This window comes from Marmota flaviventris, unplaced genomic scaffold (assembly GCF_047511675.1).
Source record: "Marmota flaviventris isolate mMarFla1 unplaced genomic scaffold, mMarFla1.hap1 Scaffold_44, whole genome shotgun sequence".
Lineage (NCBI taxonomy): Eukaryota > Metazoa > Chordata > Mammalia > Rodentia > Sciuridae > Marmota > Marmota flaviventris.
Window position 1 is genome coordinate 545,001 of NW_027288268.1, and position 8,164 is coordinate 553,164.

At 41.5% G+C, this 8,164-nt stretch overlaps 1 pseudogene; it reads right to left on the reverse strand.

Annotated features, from left to right (window-relative positions):
* Positions 1-3,570, reverse strand: part of LOC139704190 (transcription factor JunD-like) — a 10,535-nt pseudogene extending 6,965 nt beyond the window's left edge.
* Positions 3,571-8,164: the final 4,594 nt, after the last annotated feature.

The following is an 8,164-nucleotide window of genomic DNA, read 5'->3' on the forward strand; positions in this document are numbered from 1 at the left end:
TGATGGGAAAAAAATCTTTCATATACAAGAGTTCAAAACAATACAGGAGAATAGCATCCCATCCTGCATGTGGAGTTAGTATCTTTGTCATTTTATGGGTGGGCAGATTCAGTGACTTGATTGCAACAAATAGTGAAAGAATAAGGAAAATATTACAGTCCCAAAGGATGAACTTGGCACAAACTACCTTGACAGTGGATGGACTGTAGCACTTCAAATATTTCAGTGACCATCAGATAACCTCATCATGCTGTGACAACAAGGCACTTCAAATCAAAGAAATCATATGATTTCTTCCAAAATTATTTAATCCATTATCTTTATAGGTGACTAACAATGACCATTTTCACAAGCAGGAAACAAACCATAAGGATACTCTCTTCCTCAGTGTTGAGTGCCTACCTTTCAGTGATCAAATAGAATAATTAGTTTTAATTTGTTTTTAATTAACAAATATTTACTGCACATGTTAATGGAGTTGAGCATAATATTTCCAAATGCATGGTACACAGTGATCATATCTAATTATCTATCTTCTACTTTCATTGATTGCCCTGCCCCAGCACCCTTCCTACTCTCCAGAAATTACTATTGGGCTTCCATATTACTTCTAAAAAATCAACTCTAAGGTGTAGGTGATAAACATGGTAATAGAAAAAAGATTTCTGCAGTCACAAACAAACATTTGCAGGAATGAACTCTCCCCACATCTCTGAGAACATAAATGTTAACACCTGGTTGAGTCTCCCTTTATCTCATTGTAAACAACCAGAAAAATGACCTCCAGCTATTGCCTTCACTATGCTGACCTTATTTTTTCCATAAATCTTCAATTTGGCTTCAATTCCCACCACCTGAGGACAGAGGTTCCACTGAGATTATCAGAAACCCCTATGGCACCAAAACTCAAGGTCCCTCCTTTGTCACCCTGTGGCTCACTTTTTAGTGTTTTTTAGAACAAGAGGTTCTGCCTTTCTTTTTAAAATCACCTCTTCCAGAAATTCATGTCATTACATTTTCCTGGTTTTCTATCTCCTTAACTGAATGCCCACACTCTGTCTTCTTCATATTATTTCCTTCTCCGTGGCTAAATATAGGTGTGTTCCCAGCTCAGAGAAATGCTCCCTGTACTTATATATCTTCACCCAAACCTGAGTCATGCTCAGTCTCATTGCAGTATTTTTCACATTCCCCTGACTTCCAAATATTCATTTTCTTCCCAGTCCTCTCCTCTCACCTTATGTGGATATCAAGAAGAAATCACAAACATCAACACAAAAGCCTTCTTCAAGACTAACACACTTTTTCCTGCCTCATGTGGTTGTTCTGCTCCATACAGGAATGCTTTTGCCAAAAAGCTCTGAATATTCACTTAGGCCTACAGATGCCCAATGAACAACTACAAGTGAGATAACACTTGGCATCTCTGAGATATATTTATTCTATTTAATGGCTTTTAATAATCACAGCATAGAAAATAGAAAGAAATACCTGCAATATTAGTAAGGACTCCTGAAACATTCCAGGCACAACAGGTGTAGAAAGAGGCCATGATTGAATTGAAATCCTTATCCCACTTCTGAATAAATTTTGAAAAAAATATATGTGTGTGTGTGTGTGTGTGTGTGTGTGTATATATATATATATATATATATATTCACACACACACACACACACACACACATATACACTGGGTAGTTAGTGTAATACTCCCTTTCATAGCTGGATGATTAATTTCATACATACAATTAATGAAGATTTGTACAAAAAAAATAAAAAGCTGCTTGTAAAGCAAGTACTGAAGAGTTTTCTAAAGTATTTCTTAACCAAGCCAGCCAATAAGTAGGCAGATACTCTGGTGGAAGATAGAAAAATGTCAAAAGTACAGTTCTGATACCATCTAGTGTCTAATTAGGACTTAGCACTTCTAACAATGGGAAAGTACCCACATTACGCAGAGCAGTAAGTACAAGTAGGGATGAGACAGGAATTCTTGAAACCTAAAAGAGGGGTGAGGAGATGCAACTGGAGAAGCAAGCAAGCAAGGGATCTTTAAGGAGACCTTTATCTCACAGGTAGGAAAGGATTGGGGCAGCTAAATGATATGGAGAAGGGTGTGTTTTAGAATAATTGAGAAGGTAAAACATTGCCATGGATGGTAACATTAGATCAGATGCCTAAAGGGGGTCAGTACTTCATGTCTCTTTAGTGCCTGAATTCTTGGGTCAGTCCAGGGGAATGGTATCCCCCACAAAAATGAGAGCAGAGATTCCTTGCTGTTTTGTTCATGTCTGTGTCCTCTCTGCCTAGGACAGAGCCTGGTACTATAGTTTTTTTTTTTTTTTTTTTTTTTTTTTTTTTTTTTTTTTTTTATACAAGGAGTTATGTTTCCATATATAAAATTAATGAAGGCTGTGGTTTTGCCTAGAGGTAGAGTGTTCGTCTATTATGCATGAGGCATTGGGTTCAAGCCTCACCATAACATAAAAATAAAATAAATGTATTGTGTCTACCTACAACTAAAACATGAATGTTTTTAAAAAAATACTAAATGATAATACTGTCAAAATATATCCCCTGCCCCATCCATTGCAAATTGCCTTTTAGAGAATCATGAAGCTGGAACTTGGCCTTACACCAGCCTGAGAGTCAGATGTCACTTTGTGTCCCACTTTACAGACTTAGGGAGTGTCCCAAAGTAGCACCTGGAAAGAGCCAAGGCCTCTTCCCTCATCAATGCATTTTTTTATTGCCCAGGTGCTATGAAACCCCTGCCTGTGAGTGAGTGAGTGAAGGGGACTGTGCGATCCAGATCAGACTCCAGCAAGTGATGGCTGCATCACAGGCTCACCCTCTCTGGACTTCAGGGTCTCAATATGTAAACAGCAGGCACCAAGAGAAGTCTCTGTGAACACACAGGAAAAAAAATTATTGTTCCCCAAAAACAAAGTGTCTCAGGCGATATCCCAAGGACCCCTTCAAGAAACCCCATGGGACCCAACCAACCTGAAAATATAGAAAGTGCACAGCATCCAATGAGTGGGAGGAAGAAAGAAAGGCTGTGCCATGGCATCTTCAGCCTCCCTCCATTGCCTCAGTGGGTAAGAGGGGAAACTGAGGCCCCCAATGGAGCAGACATTGAGGTCACATTACTATCTCAGAGGCCAAAGACCCTGCTTCCCCTCTGGGTCCACAGTGAATCCTGACAGAATTACCGGATGGATGCCTCTCCTGACTCCATTTGCCTCCTGTGGATGCACCCACCATGCCCTCTGCTCCTGCATTACTGTGCCTCCTGGTTCCTAGGCTGTGCTCACCTAAGGGGTCCTGGGTGGGGTGCTGCCTCCCACGTGCTTCCCCTGTCTTCTCCCCATCCACTGTTCTTAGGAGTTGGGCTCCATTCACTCAGCCTGACTCTGCCTCACCAGCTCTGCCCACAAGGTCCTCTCCACTTTTTTCATAGGCGCCACCCAGCATCTGGCCTCTTACCTGCATTGTTCTGAGAGCCACGCCCACTCCACCAATTTGATCCTCTGCATTCTGTCCACATGACTCATCCTCCGATGACATATTTAACACTCTGGGATTGCAGGTTTTTCCCTCTAGCCCTGGAACCTTTGCAGTCTGGCTTGGCCCAATTCCACCAGCATCCACTAGCATACAAAATGGCTCTGCTCTTCTTCATTAGCCATGGTTTTCCATCAAGTTCACTCCTACACCAGCCTCACTGTCACCTGGCCTCTCCACTGCTCCTTGAAAACTCCATCTGAAATGAATGAAAGAGATCTTGCTGAGATATCCATGGTTGTGACACCACTGAGTCTAAGGGACAATTACCTTTGGGCTCTGGTCACATTTGAACCCCACATCTTCAATGGTTCACCTTGAACCACTCTGCTAACCACAGAGTATCTCCATTTACAGAATTCCAACTGATGATAATACTTTTTTGCATAAATGTGAGCATGTTTTCAGCACTGTCTTTGTATTATGGATGCAGAAGAGGCACTGTACAGCAACTAGCAATGTCCCTGCCCTATTTGTGAAATAGCCCAGCCAGATTTAAAAAGCATGTTTTCAAAGGACATGCCCTTCTGATGTTTTTTAAGCTCTGTGGCCTTCAGCACCTTCTCTCCCCCTTTCAGCACAGGATGGGCACAGCTATTTGGCAAACAAGAGTCATCTGTGATCTCTTCTCCAGCCAGCCTGGGGCATCTCAGAATGAGGAAGCATAGGTATCTGGTCATGGCCATCTTTCTCAAGGTTCAGTCTCAGAAGAGAAAGCCTCTTTATAATGACTTCTGTATAACTATGGTTTATTCTGACAACCTGACACAATGCTGTAGAGACAGGGAAGCAGTTGGGGACTTGGGCTTCAAGCTGCAGAAACTGAACTAGGTGATTTATTTTTTTAAAAAAAATGACACTGGGGAGGTCAAGGAATCTGATAGCAAATTTTTTTTTTTTTAAAGAGAGAGTGGGAGAGGGAGAGAGAGAGAGAGAGAGAGAGAGAGAGAGAGAGAGAGAGAGAGAGAGACAGAGAGAGACAGAGAATTTTTTTAATATTTATTTTTTAGTTCACGGTGGACACAACATCTTTGTTTGTATGTGGTGCTGAGGATTGAACCCGGGCCGCACGCATGCCAGGCGAGCACACTACCGCTTGAGCCACATCACCAGCCCTGATAGCAAAGTTTAATAAAAGCAGGAGCTGGGTTTTGCCAGGTGATTTCAGTGGCCAAAACCCATTTATAGTTCTCACTGAACCCCATTGCTATATGAGCACACTGAAAGCCTTCCTGCTGTTGCTTTGTTGCTGCAAAACAACAAAGAGAAGGGGTCCAGTAGGCTGGGTATAGGTATTGGCTGGGAGTACAAATTCTTCACATTCAACTAGGTATTAAAGGATAAATTGAAGTATGCTAAAGAGCAAAGGAAAGGACATTCTAGGTAAGAACACCATTTGTGATCTCACAAAGAAATTTGTGTCCTCTCAGAATCACACAACCGCACTATGCCAGGTGCTTTTCTCATCATGTCATTCAATATCTCCAAACCTTTCAAAAATAGTGCCATACTTTGGGAAACTTATTTCATTGTTCCACAAAAATGCTAAAGGCTTCTATAAAGAATTCAAAATATACAGCAGAATACTGCAAAACTGGGCAAGGGGTGGAAATCTTGCCAAAACCCAGTGCCCCAAACACCAGAATTAACATTAGGCAGTATCATTTCCCAGGACTTTTTAGTCACATAGATTGGAGGGTGAATAAAAAAAACAAGGATGGGTAGAAAGAAAGAAAATAATTTGATTAAAATGAGGTTAAATGTGGGCTGGGTTTGTGGCTCAGTGGGAGAGTGCTTGCCTCGTGCACACGAGGTGCTGGGTTATATCAACACCACATAAAAACAAAAAAAAAATAAATAATGGTTAAAGTTATAAAAAGTTATTAAATATGAAAAAACAGCATTTTCACTTGAATTCATGGAAAGAAAAAAACAAAATCAGTAAAAGAGAAGTAGCTGCTAACATGACATATTTATTTTGTGATAAAAATGCTTGTTTGATATAAGAATACCCCAATATTGTGATTAACAATGTGTCTCAAAAGCTAAAAAATACCATTAAAAAATCTGAGGATGAGGCTCAGTGGTTATGTTCCCCTAGTTTCAAACACTTGTACAAAAAAAAAAAAAGAAAAGAAATAAAAAACAAAGGAAAAAAATGTGGTTCCTTTTTCTTATGTCACATATTACAATTTTAGCATTCATTTTTACCTGTTGTGGAGGCTGTGAAACATCAGTCTCTCACACATACGTCTTTGCCCACATCTGACATTTTGCTCTCAGCCTATTGTTTTATGTCAAGGTCTATACTTTACCTGCCACCTCACTTTAATTGGAAATCTTTTAAAATCCTCGGTTTCTCTGGAGGCAGGGTTCATCTTCAGTCCTTGGACCCAGGCTTCTTCCTTCTGTGTTCATTTAGATTCAAGTCTTTTTTGGAGACGACCCACTTCAAAATTGGGAACAGTATGGCTTGCTTAAAATCACTTTCCCAATGTCCCATCAGTGCAGGAATTGAGATTGGGACCAGTGTTAGTCTGTTGTGGAACAGTTCTCAGGAGAGCCATGGGAGTCCTGGGATTTTGGACTTGAGTGTTGGCAACAAGAGGAAATATACTCACTCTCTGTGAATATTCTGGGACAGATGAGGGATCCTGGAGATGATTCAGGACTAACTCTGTCCCAAGGGCTCAGATTAGGTACTGTAGAGGTTTTGTGTTGTACTTCCACTCCATCCCCAGAGACCTGAAAAAGAATTGGTGACAAAGATGGCTGGTTCTTTTGACCTGCATTGTTCCTGAACCTGAGGACAATGAACAGAAAGTAGAACAAGGAGAAAAATCAATGCATCTGTCTTTCCACTGCTAGAAAAATGTACCCATCAAATACTGAAAAAGATTTCCTTTTACTTGAAAATCAAAAAGCCCAGTGGTTGGCAGTCTGGGCTGCTATGGCTATCCAGCTATGCCATCATGCCTCAGAACCCTTTCTGTTTTTCATTCTGCAGTCCATTCAATACAGCAATCAGGGGAAAGGGAAGAAGGAAAAAAACAAAGATCTAAGAGGTCCAGTGGCTTCCACTGATATCTCATTGGCCAGCACAGAATCATAGAGACCCCTACCTGCAAATAATATTGGGGAATACAGTTTGTTTTTCATTTTTAGTTTGAGTTTGGTTCTGTTTTTTGGTTGTGGGAACTGAATCTAGGATTTCTTAAGCACTGAACAACCATCCCCAACCCTTTTTATAGTTTATAGACAGTGTCTATCTAAGATTTTTAGGGCCTCACTACATTGCTGAAGCTGACATTAGACTTTTGAGCCTCCTGCCTCAGCCTCTATAGTCACTGGGATTATAGGCATGTGCCACCAGGCCTGCCTGGCTTTTTTTTTTACATGCTGGAGTTGGATCCTGTGGGAGGCCATTCTTACATGTGATTTGAGTTACCTCCCTGGCTGGGTGAGAGGGGCTTAAACACAGCCTGTGTTAAAAAGCCTTCCCCACCCTTTCCCAGGTCCGAGGGCTTGTCCATGCAGAGGTGTGCCTGGCCACTGACCTGAAGACCCAATTGCCAGCCCTGACCTTGAGATGCTGACCCCCTTATCCTTCATTGGCTGGTATTTTCCCTTGAATTTTTTTGTTGCCCAATAAAAGCTCACTCCCTGGCATGCTCTCCCTCTCTCGCTAGTCTCTTCTGTAAACCTCACCAACAGATTAGGTGGCTGGAGGCGGGAGCTAGGAGAAGCCATCTCAGAGCTGCATTAAAGGTATGAGAGTCTGTCTCTTTAATTTAAAACTCTCTAGCAATTTCTTATGCACTGAATCTTCTTTCATGAAGCTCACGCCGGTCGTGTGGCAGAGGAACCCAGAGCCAGGCACATGGGAAACACTCGTTTTACTACTGAACTGTACTTTCAGCCCTAAACCTGTCATTTTGAAGTATTAGAAACCCATTTTATAAAATATAACGTCCCAGTGGAATGAATTAGGGATACCCGCACCTGGACCTTAACAAACAGTTGTGCTCGGGTGGCTTAGTGTAGGCCCAGTGCATAGTCACACAGTGGCGTGAAAGGATGGGCATCAAGTGAGGAATGGGTCCTCATGGGCTGTTAAAGGAAAACTGCTGGATAGGTGGCCAGGCTGAGATATTGTTCTTTCACATGTGTCAGGGTGGGCATCCCAGGTGGAGAAGGGATACAGGGTGAGTGCATTTGGGTGATTACCCACTGAGATACACCTCCAGTTTTTTAAAATATTTTTTCTTTGTTGATAGATTTTTATTTTGTTTATTTATATGTGGTTCTGAGAATCAAACCCAGTGCCTCACACATGCCATGCAATTCAATTGTATTACCACTGAACCACAGGCCCACTCATCCCCAGCACTTTTTATTTATTTATTTTATTTGGCCCTTCTGAGATTGAACTCTTGGATACTCCACCACTGAGCAACATCACCAGCCTCATTTTGTATTTTATTTAGAGTCTCACTAATTTTCTTAGTTCATCACCATTGTTGAGGCTGACTATGAACTCATAATCCTTCTGCCTCAGCCTTCTGAGCCACTGGGATTACAGGTGTGTGCCACTGAG